The sequence below is a fragment of the Leptonotus elevatus genome, chromosome 13 (assembly GCF_054856555.1).
Source record: "Leptonotus elevatus isolate MCC_2025b chromosome 13, RoL_Lele_1.0, whole genome shotgun sequence".
Taxonomy (NCBI): domain Eukaryota; kingdom Metazoa; phylum Chordata; class Actinopteri; order Syngnathiformes; family Syngnathidae; genus Leptonotus; species Leptonotus elevatus.
In genome coordinates, this window is record NC_141251.1 from 22,225,656 (window position 1) to 22,234,977 (window position 9,322).

General features: G+C 43.3%; 2 protein-coding genes across 4 annotated transcripts in view; one reads left to right on the forward strand and one right to left on the reverse strand.

The window, feature by feature from the left end:
• Positions 1-9,322, forward strand: part of b3gnt2b (UDP-GlcNAc:betaGal beta-1,3-N-acetylglucosaminyltransferase 2b) — a 338,578-nt gene that overhangs the window by 303,723 nt on the left and 25,533 nt on the right. The gene's annotated exons all lie outside the window — the stretch shown is intronic.
• The window catches only part of ehbp1 (EH domain binding protein 1), a 163,706-nt gene that overhangs the window by 153,781 nt on the left and 603 nt on the right, over positions 1-9,322 (reverse strand). For all 3 annotated transcript variants that reach the window (XM_086092420.1, XM_086092421.1, XM_086092422.1), the window contains exons 1-3: positions 9,141-9,322; positions 8,843-8,938; positions 8,100-8,153 (exon numbers count right to left, since the gene is read on the reverse strand). The exon at positions 9,141-9,322 is cut by the window's right edge. The gene's annotated coding sequence lies outside the window, so the exon portion shown is untranslated. The remainder of the gene's footprint in view (positions 1-8,099; positions 8,154-8,842; positions 8,939-9,140) is intronic.

Consider the following 9,322-nt stretch of genomic DNA (forward strand, 5'->3'; position numbering starts at 1 on the left):
CTGTATTTATCCGCCACAATAATGACTCCATGAATGAAATTATAATGTAGTCAAACAAGGCAAGGACCACAAATGTACAAGCACAAGGCATGATACAGGTCTCAGATCTGCAGACATTGTTACAATTGCCTCTTGTATGATGATCTTGAGTAAATGTTCCTTTCTGGTCTACATCCACATACAGTATTTGTATGTTGTTATTTATTTTATATAATATATCCTGTTTGTCTATGCCTGCACCTAGAATTGGTAAATAAATACAACTGATTGATTTACATTTTTTCTCTTTTTCTTATAATCATAAGGGAGGTGCAGACACACACTGCGAACTCTTCCGACGGTTCACATGTCTTGGTAGGTGCTGCTCTGGTGGTAGAGCAGCAGTTTGAAATGAGCTCATTTAAGCTTTAAATGTCGGTGTGGAAAATAATGTCTATGAAGTTATTACCATTGTTTTAAACGTTGGTTTATGTTAACAGGGAGGCGTTCAGTTTGGGCACCTGGCTGTTTGGTTTGTTTGAGACCTCTTTGTGCTCCATGTCAATGGGTGAATTGAGACAGCTACACCACCTACCACCAGTTTTTTCATGATGGTGAAAAGGGAGGTGACTCTAAACACAAATACTTACAAAATGCAGACTAAGGCCCCTTCCAGACGGAAGCAAAGTCGGCTTCGTTCCTCAAACAAATCTCGTACACAGAAGCATTTCAAGACTTGCGTGTGTACAAAGGAAGACGCTGAGGACATTCAACGGCTGTAATGTATATGCCAAGTCGGGAGTGGCGCTGTAGCGCAGCCACAGGGGGAGTTAACGGAAAGCGTAGAAGAATCAGTGAAGACAAACACTTTTTTTCCCCCTAAATTTATTGCAATCTACAGAACAAACATGGCTTTGCATGTATCAAAACAACATAAAAAAGACAAACACAGGAGAAGTGACAATGGCGGGTGATTTAAGTACGACACCGCTTGTTGAACGTGGGAATAAAGAAGCTAAATATTTTGCTGCAAAAGCATAAGCAAGCTAGGGAGGCTGCGCAAAACGACTATGACACGGCTATCCGCCATTGTTGTTGACAGACTGACAGTTTGCACGCGAACACGCGAAAATTGGCGCATACGTCATCAATCTGCGACAATGCGTCGTCATAGAGCTGCGACCATTACGTCATCACTAGAGGAGTATCCTGCATATGGTGTCCAGACGGACGCATACGGGGCGCATTTTGACTCTGGAGCCCGGTTTCAAAAGTGATCGGTTTCAAGCTCTGAAACTGCGCCATCATGTGGACGAACGGCCTAAACGGTAAGAAACTTGTGAGGATACATTGAAACTGTCTTTCGTGTGGACGGGGCCTAAGTAACACACACAGCAAGTGTCACACAGACACACACAGACCTCGTGGTGGCCCAGCAAGTCAGCAGACCGGCCATGTGACAGAGGTGGTGCGGTGTGGATTAGGGATGCGGTAAGCCTATTAGGGCGATGGGAGGGACCACCCGGCCTCTACAGCCACCTACTACACCCCCCCCATCCCGGAGAACGAATTTTGCCCCCCCCCGACAACACCCAGACGATTGAATGATTGTGCGACAAAATTGTGTGCGTGCGTGTGTTGCCCGCATGGGGAGGGTTCACCAGGAGGGGGGTAATTAGCAGCATCTGTTGCCTCTCCTCAGGGTGATTAATTAAATTAATTTTCAAAGCACACACACACACACAGAAACACACACAATTATTTACATGCATTGAAGAACAGCACATGTATTATTTAAAATTAGCACACATGAGCAGGGGAAATAAATAAATGAGGCCTTTGGAGCCCCCAAACTACTTAAGAAATGGGCAAAATAAGCAAAAGGTGAAAACTTTGGAGACGGTGAGGCGTGTGAGGCACTCGAGTGCCAATTAATCCCAATTTGTCGGGTGCAGCGCAAAAAGGAGGAAACTTTTGGGATTTCATACTTCATACCAGCTTTTGTCACTTTTGCGTGAATAGCAGAGGGCTGAAATAATTGTGTTTTCCACTCTCAGAGGCCCGCTCGGTGCTCACAAGCCACTGGCCTACGTAATGTGCTCCCCCTGCCACGGAGGAAAGGGGATACAATGCAGGATGTGTATGTGAAATGTGTGTAGGTGTGAGGATGGTTTGCGGATGGGTGTTTGTGTATCGTTAACAAGTGGGCACATCAACAGTGTGTGACTGTGTGATTTGAAAATGGCTTAAATGGAGTCAGAAGCAGGACACGAGATGGATGCCTTGAGTGTAGTAGCGGACAGAAAATGGCCGTTATTGTAGGTATAATGGTGCACTTCTGTCAATTAAACATCAACAGCAATACATACAATACTTTATCATTCTTTCAACGATAATGATTATGTATTGCGGTACATAATTCAATACAAAAATAACTATAAGACAATTTGCAATAGAAAAGTAGTGCTGTGGCGCCATTTGCTGTATCTTGGTGGCTCTATGTTGAAGTGAGGGAAGTAGCTTTTATTAGACATGCCAAAGCCCTGCCTTATAGAAAAGCAGTGTTTTGGTGCCAAACCATTTGATATTTATAGGTAATTATAAAGCTTTCTTGATGGGTGTCAGTTACTTGCAGTATTTCACTATTCGCATCAGTTCTCGAACCCGATCAAGTACTAGTCTGTAAATGGTGACAAAATATCAATACCGTATCATAAGAGACAATGATATATTAGACATTAACACCCTTACCTACTTCCTTGATGAAAAATCAAGGCCTTCATTTTAGGAAGTCAGATTTAAAGCTTTTTGAAACATTTCCAGGATCTGGGGACAGTGTGTTAATGTCAATATATGATGTTTTTGTATGTTTGTGTGTAAGAGGTTTATATTATCCAGAGGAGTGAAAAATCAATACATGAGTTGTAAAAAAGTGTTTCAATGTATATTCAACTCTTAAAATAACACAGGTTCAATATATGCTGCAAAAATCCCCAACCACAAAAGTGAAGTTACATTGCAATCTCTTTTTTTCTGGTTGATATGCAGATGCCTGAGCACGTCCATCAGCACAATGCCTTCAAATAGAGCCGTCTAATCTTTGTGGGCTCGCAATTTGCCCACCTTTTTGATAATGTGCACCTATTTGAAAAGGGGTGAAAAGGAAGGGTAGCGTGCAATTTAGAGATACTGCCGCGCCGCCACTTATACGGGCCGACACCTCTCTGACTTGTCGTCCTACGGCTTGCCCTCACTTGATTATGCGATTGGCCTTGGCAGAGGAACAAATAGTCAGGGGTGGGGGGTTGGGGGCAGTGTTTGACACTGCCTTTTTCAATGACAAAATACAATCTTAGCTGCGCCGATAATTCAACGGGGAGGGATTAGCCTCGCGCGAGTTTGGGCCTCCCCCACCGCCAGATTAAAACGAAGCCGGAGCGTGGAGATCTTAATTTCATCATCTCCGGCATTGGGGCACAATGGCGTATTCTTCGCTTTTCCCCTCAGTCACCTCTACTGCAGCCATATTCATTCACATGGGCCCGGCTTCAGATGGCACCACATTTAGGTACCTGACTGTGTGTGAACACAGCTGTCTTTAAAATACCCAAGCACATGGGAAAACAAGAAATAAATGAAAATAAAAAATACATCAAACGTGTGTTAAAGTACTTTAGCACATACTGTACAAGAAAGTGGACAGTCAAGTGATATGAACGTCTAAATGAAAGCACGCCACATTTGGCCTAATTATAAGAGTAGACTACACCCTGGTGGTCAAATTGTACACAGCACTGATTTCTGATCCTTTTAATGGGGTCTTTTAACTGACTTACTGTATAGTTAGTAGGTGAGGGGCAAAATCAATACTGTTGCTGTAGTGTACAGAGTTTACTCTGATTTGTATTTATAACTCGTTTAGATCCAAATCTGTTTTTTTTTTTTTATATTGGACACGTCACTATTGCGTCAGGAAAACAAAATTATTTATTTTTTAATTGATACGTTTCATGTCTTTGATTTTTGCTATTTTTTAATGTGTTTTATGTGTTTTTCCATCTCCACTTACATGTCATTGATATTACGTTATGAATATTAAAATATATAAATGTTGTAAAACAACTTAGCCCAGCCCTACTTTATTAATAACAATCTACATTGGGTTTCTTATTAAGTTCATGCATTTATTGTTGAAACCATCCATATTAGAGAGTCCTTGTCCTAATTGGATTCACAGTAAGCAGGAGCCCAGCTGACTTTGGATGAACTAAGTGCAGCAAATCCTGGACTGGTCGCCAGCCAATCACAGGGCACATTAACATTCACACCTAACTACATAACTTCAACATTACAAAGGTCTACTAGCTCGAGCTAAAGGGCAATGCAAAACGCCATGGATGAACTTTAAAAAAACGCACGCACGCACACACACTATCGTGCCACAACACACACACACACACACAATCGTGCCACAACACACACACACACACACACAATCGTGCCACAACACATGTACAAATATTATACTCAGAGACATATTCTTTATCCGCTGTGAAAAACGATTAATATTACTGCATCTTACTGAGCTTTGTCAATCTTCTTTGTGTACTATTTTGCAAGTATTATATTGCCCTCTTGTGGCCAACATGCACACACCAGAAGGAGCAACACAAAAATGCCCATTAAATTGAACAGTCATGAAATAATGATGCTCAAACTGTTTAATTCTTTACATTCTATTGAATTACAAAATAGTTACTTTCTACTTTGTCTTACAGCACTTTATAAATAAATGTGCTGTTATCATTAAATGTTATTTCTGTATGTTTTAACAAAGTATAATAGAGAAGCATGCCATTTTTGCAATTACAAAACATTTTATTTTACTTTTTTTTTCTCTTTTCTGGAGCGGTCAACTGATCACCACTTGGTGGTGTGTTGGCTCCGATGGTGGGGGAAGATGCCGGTCAGACCTGGCGGACCCAAACGTATTGTGAGGGTTTGCCGGGAACGTCTGGCGGAATCCCCTGTCAGAAAGAGTTTCAACGCCCACCTCCGGCAAAACTTCTCCCTTGTACCGGGGGAGGCGGGGGACATTGAGTCAGAATGGGCCATGTTCCGCGTCTCCATTGTCGAGGCGGCCGATCGGAGCTGTGGCCGAAAGGTGGTCAGTGCCTGTCACGGCAGCAATCCTCGAACCCACTGGTGCTGCGATTGCTGTAAGGGATGCCGTCAAGCGAAAGAAGGAGTCCCATCAGGCCTTTTTGGCCTGTGGGACTCTGGAGGCAGCTGACAGGTACCAGCTGGCCAAGCGGAACGCGGGTTTGGCGGTCGCTTAGGCAAAAATTCTGACATGGGAGGAGTTCGGTGAGACCATGGAAAACGACTTTCGGACGGCTTTGAGGAAATTCCGGTCCACCATCCGGCATGTCGGGAGGGGAAAGCAGTGCACCATCAACACTGTGTATAGTGGAGATAGGGTGCTGCTGACCTCGACTCGTGACGTCGTGAGTCGGTGGGCAGAGTACTTTGAAGTCCTCTTCAATTCCACCGACGTCTTCCTTTAAGGAAGCAGAGTCTGGGGACTCTGAGGTAGGTTCTCCTATCTCGGGGTTCGAAGTCACTGAGGTGGTTGGAAAGCTCCTTGGTGGTTCCAACTATAGAGGGATCACATTCCTCAGCCTCCCTGGTAAGGTCTATTCATGGGTGCTGGAGAGGAGGGTCCGTCGGGAAGTCGAATCTCGGATTCAGTAGGCGCAGTGTGGTTTTCGTCCCGGCCTTGGAACAGTGGACCAGCTCTTCACCCTCTGCAGGGTCCTCGAGGGTGTGTGGGCGTTCTACATGTGTTTTGTGGATTTAGAGAAGGCGTTCGACCGGGTCCCTCGGGGAGTCCTGTGGAGGGTGCTTCGGGAGTACGGAGTACCGAGCCCCTTGATACGGGCTGTGCGGTCCCTATACGACCGGTGCCAGAGCTTGGTCCGCATTGCCGGCAGTAAGTCGGATTTGTTTCCAGTGAGGGTTGGACTCTGCCAAGGCTGCCCTTTGTCACCAATACTGTTCATAACTTTTATGGACAGAATTTCTAGGCCTCAGCATTGCATCTCTGCTTTTTGCAGATGACGTGAGGGCAGGATGGAGCGGGAGATCGAGAGGTGGATCGGTGCTGCGTCTGCAGTGATGCAGACTCTGTATCGGTCCGTTGTGGTGAAGAAGGAGCTGAGCCGAAAGGCGAAGCTCTCGATTTACCAATCGATCTACGTTTCTATCCTCACATGTGGTCACGAGCTGTGGGTCGTGACCAAAAGAAAAGAACAAGTTCCCGCATACAAGACATAGGGTGAGAAGCTCGCTACTCCTCCGCGTTGAGAGGAGCCAGCTGAGGTGGCTCGGGCATCTGGTTCGGATGCCTCCTGGACGCCTCCCTGGAGAGGTGTTCCGGGCATGTCCCACCGGCAGGAGGTACCGGGGACGACGCAGGACACGCTGGAGAGACTGTCCGGGAACGCCTTGGGATCTGGTTGAAGTGGCTGGGAAGAGGGAAGTCTGGGCATCCTTCCTAAAGCTTCTGCCCCCGCGACCTGACCTCGGATAAGCGGTAGAAGATGGATGGATGGATTTTCTTTTAATTTTATTTTGTTGGTACTTTTGGGGAGCTGAAATGGTTTAATAGCAATTCCATTCAAATCAATGGGGAAAAATGTTCTGCGATACAAGTGTTTTAAGGTGTAAGTGTGCTTCCTTAACAAATGTAACTCTTATGTCAAGGCCCCAGTGTAACGCAAAATTTTAACAAAACCTCTTTGGCAGAAGAAACAAATGCTTTGCAATTTCTTTGGCGGAATTTTTTTTTTTTTAAGCAACAAGGACAATGAAAATGTGGCAGCATTCCATCACGGTGAAAGGTGCACAAGCAATTTTTGTGCTGTCATCAAAGTGGTCATTAGTCAGGTATGCAAAGACCAGCCCAGAAGAATTCACGCCGCCTCCTTTTTGCTCTCGTCCTCTTACACATCTCCCACGCTCTGACCGCAGAATGGTGGCTGACCTGCTTGTCATGTCGACCTTCTATCAAACACGAGAAGCCAAACCCCCCACACACCTTAACCCCCCAAGCACTTTCTTATGTTGTCTGTTTGATGTGCACGAAGTAAGTGACAGGGGCAGAAGGGTCAAAGCACCAGCTCACCTAGCATTCTTCATCTGACGCAGACATTCTTGGAAACACGTCTGAGTGCTATCATAGAATTCAGACACTTCTTTCACACACCAAATAAATATTTTTGTCAACGTCACCTTGCCTCATTTGTATACACAAGACAAAAAAGACCGTAAGAGAGCTGGAAGGTTAGCTGCAGTTACTCTTTGACAAGACATAGGGACCGTTCATTTTACGGTCATATGTTGAACACTTCAAATTGATATTATTACAAACCGAATCAGTTATTTTCACATTAGCAGGACTATGATTTCTGGGAGGTTCATGCAAGAAAAAAAAAGAAAAAAGTTTCAAAGCTTATTTGCTTAGCATCAGGAGAAATAGAGCAAATCCCAAATGGGGGAAAACACAAAAATCTTATTTTATTTTGAATTATTGATTAGAATTATTTTGTCATTTGCTTTTCCTATTACTAAAATGAAAAAATATATATTTCTGTAAAAATATTTGGAGATTAGAGATCTCCTACATCAGGATGTGGGAAATTAAAGGGCCAAAAAGGAAAGTCAGAAAAGATTCTACAGAATGTTAGGCACTGTAAAAAAGGCTACCGGGTTACTACGAGGCAGCAACCAATCGCACCTTTACATTTGTGGTCCGGATGTAAAGAAAGAAAAATACATCTGTTGTTTTTTAATGAATATAAAGTGCTGAATAAATATTCTTCCAGAAGACATATTACCAAACAATATTGGTTATTAAAAAACATGTAATTGACAAACAACACACACACACCTTACAGCAGCAACTGATGTGTAATAGCACTTTGTGACCACACGATGGCAGAACCTGTATGTCTGATGGAAAGTAAACTTACCTTTTAAGTGTATAATGAAGCTTGGTAGGCATGAAGTACAAAAAAACTAAGACAGTGTCAATTCAGCTAATATGTAAGATGACTCACGTTTTCAATGACAAACGTCCATTCTTTGTCTTCAAACTCCTCAGCGTGAGGGTCCTGCAATGGCACAGAGAACTGTTATCATTAATTACAAAAAAAATACAATAGTAAAGTGTGTTCAGCTTTTCACAATATAACTGTACGAAGTTTATTTCTGTCTGTAAACAAAGGAAGCACATCGTCTGGGGTGTAACCCACCTCTCATCCGTGTAGCTCTCAAAAGCACATTGAATACATGTTCAAGTCCCATTGAATGGATGGTGTAATACATCCCAAAATAACTGACCATAAACTTCACACCAGTGTTTGGAATTAAGGTCATATGACGAATACTTGATTTATTCATGCAGCACAACATTATTTACAGTAATGCAAAAGTAAATACTCGTTTCTCTAAGCGCCCTGCGATTGGCTGATGACCTGTCGAGGGCGGTCCCTCTTGTTCAAACTCAGTTCACCTGTCACCTAACGAGTAAAAACGCTACAAAAAATGGATGGAAGAATGGACATGTACACACTTGTGTAAAATGACTTTTCTGACTATGGCTTATAAACAATATTTCTTACTGTTAAGTACAAGGGTTGGACAACACACACACCTGTCAAACTGACAGACACACTTTTGAGTTGCTGGTATCCTAATAGTTTAAGTGGAGGACATTGTTGAATTAGTCACAAGCAAATTGGCAATCAACAAGGGTAATGTACGACATGAGAGACAAAAATGTACAACAACAAAAAGGTACCTTAAAAAGAGTGACTGTGATTTCAATGTTCTCCGGTACGGGCCACACCACTACACCTCGATAGGGGTTTTTGATGCCAGGCTGCCAGCTGTGAGACTGCAAGCCAGGATAAACACAATCAGCATTTATTTACAGTGACTGACAAATAAACATCATTAAAGGAAACCATGACATGATTGTCCCGAATCTTAACCAGTCCAAAGTCGACTAGCAATGGTGGAATGCCCTCTAGAGGACAGAAGCAATATCCAAATGCTTTACAAGATTTAAATATGTTTAAATAGCGGGAAGTGCAAACCTTGGAGGATTTCCGACGACTCCTACGCGTCCAAACCACCACCAGTTTGTCTGGTTGCCTGAAACACACGACAGGATAGACACGGTGTTTAACATGGAGAACCAGCAAAATTCTAACTTATTTCACACAGGGAAACAGAAAAATGATAACCATAACACAGAGATCCCACAATGTTTTGAATT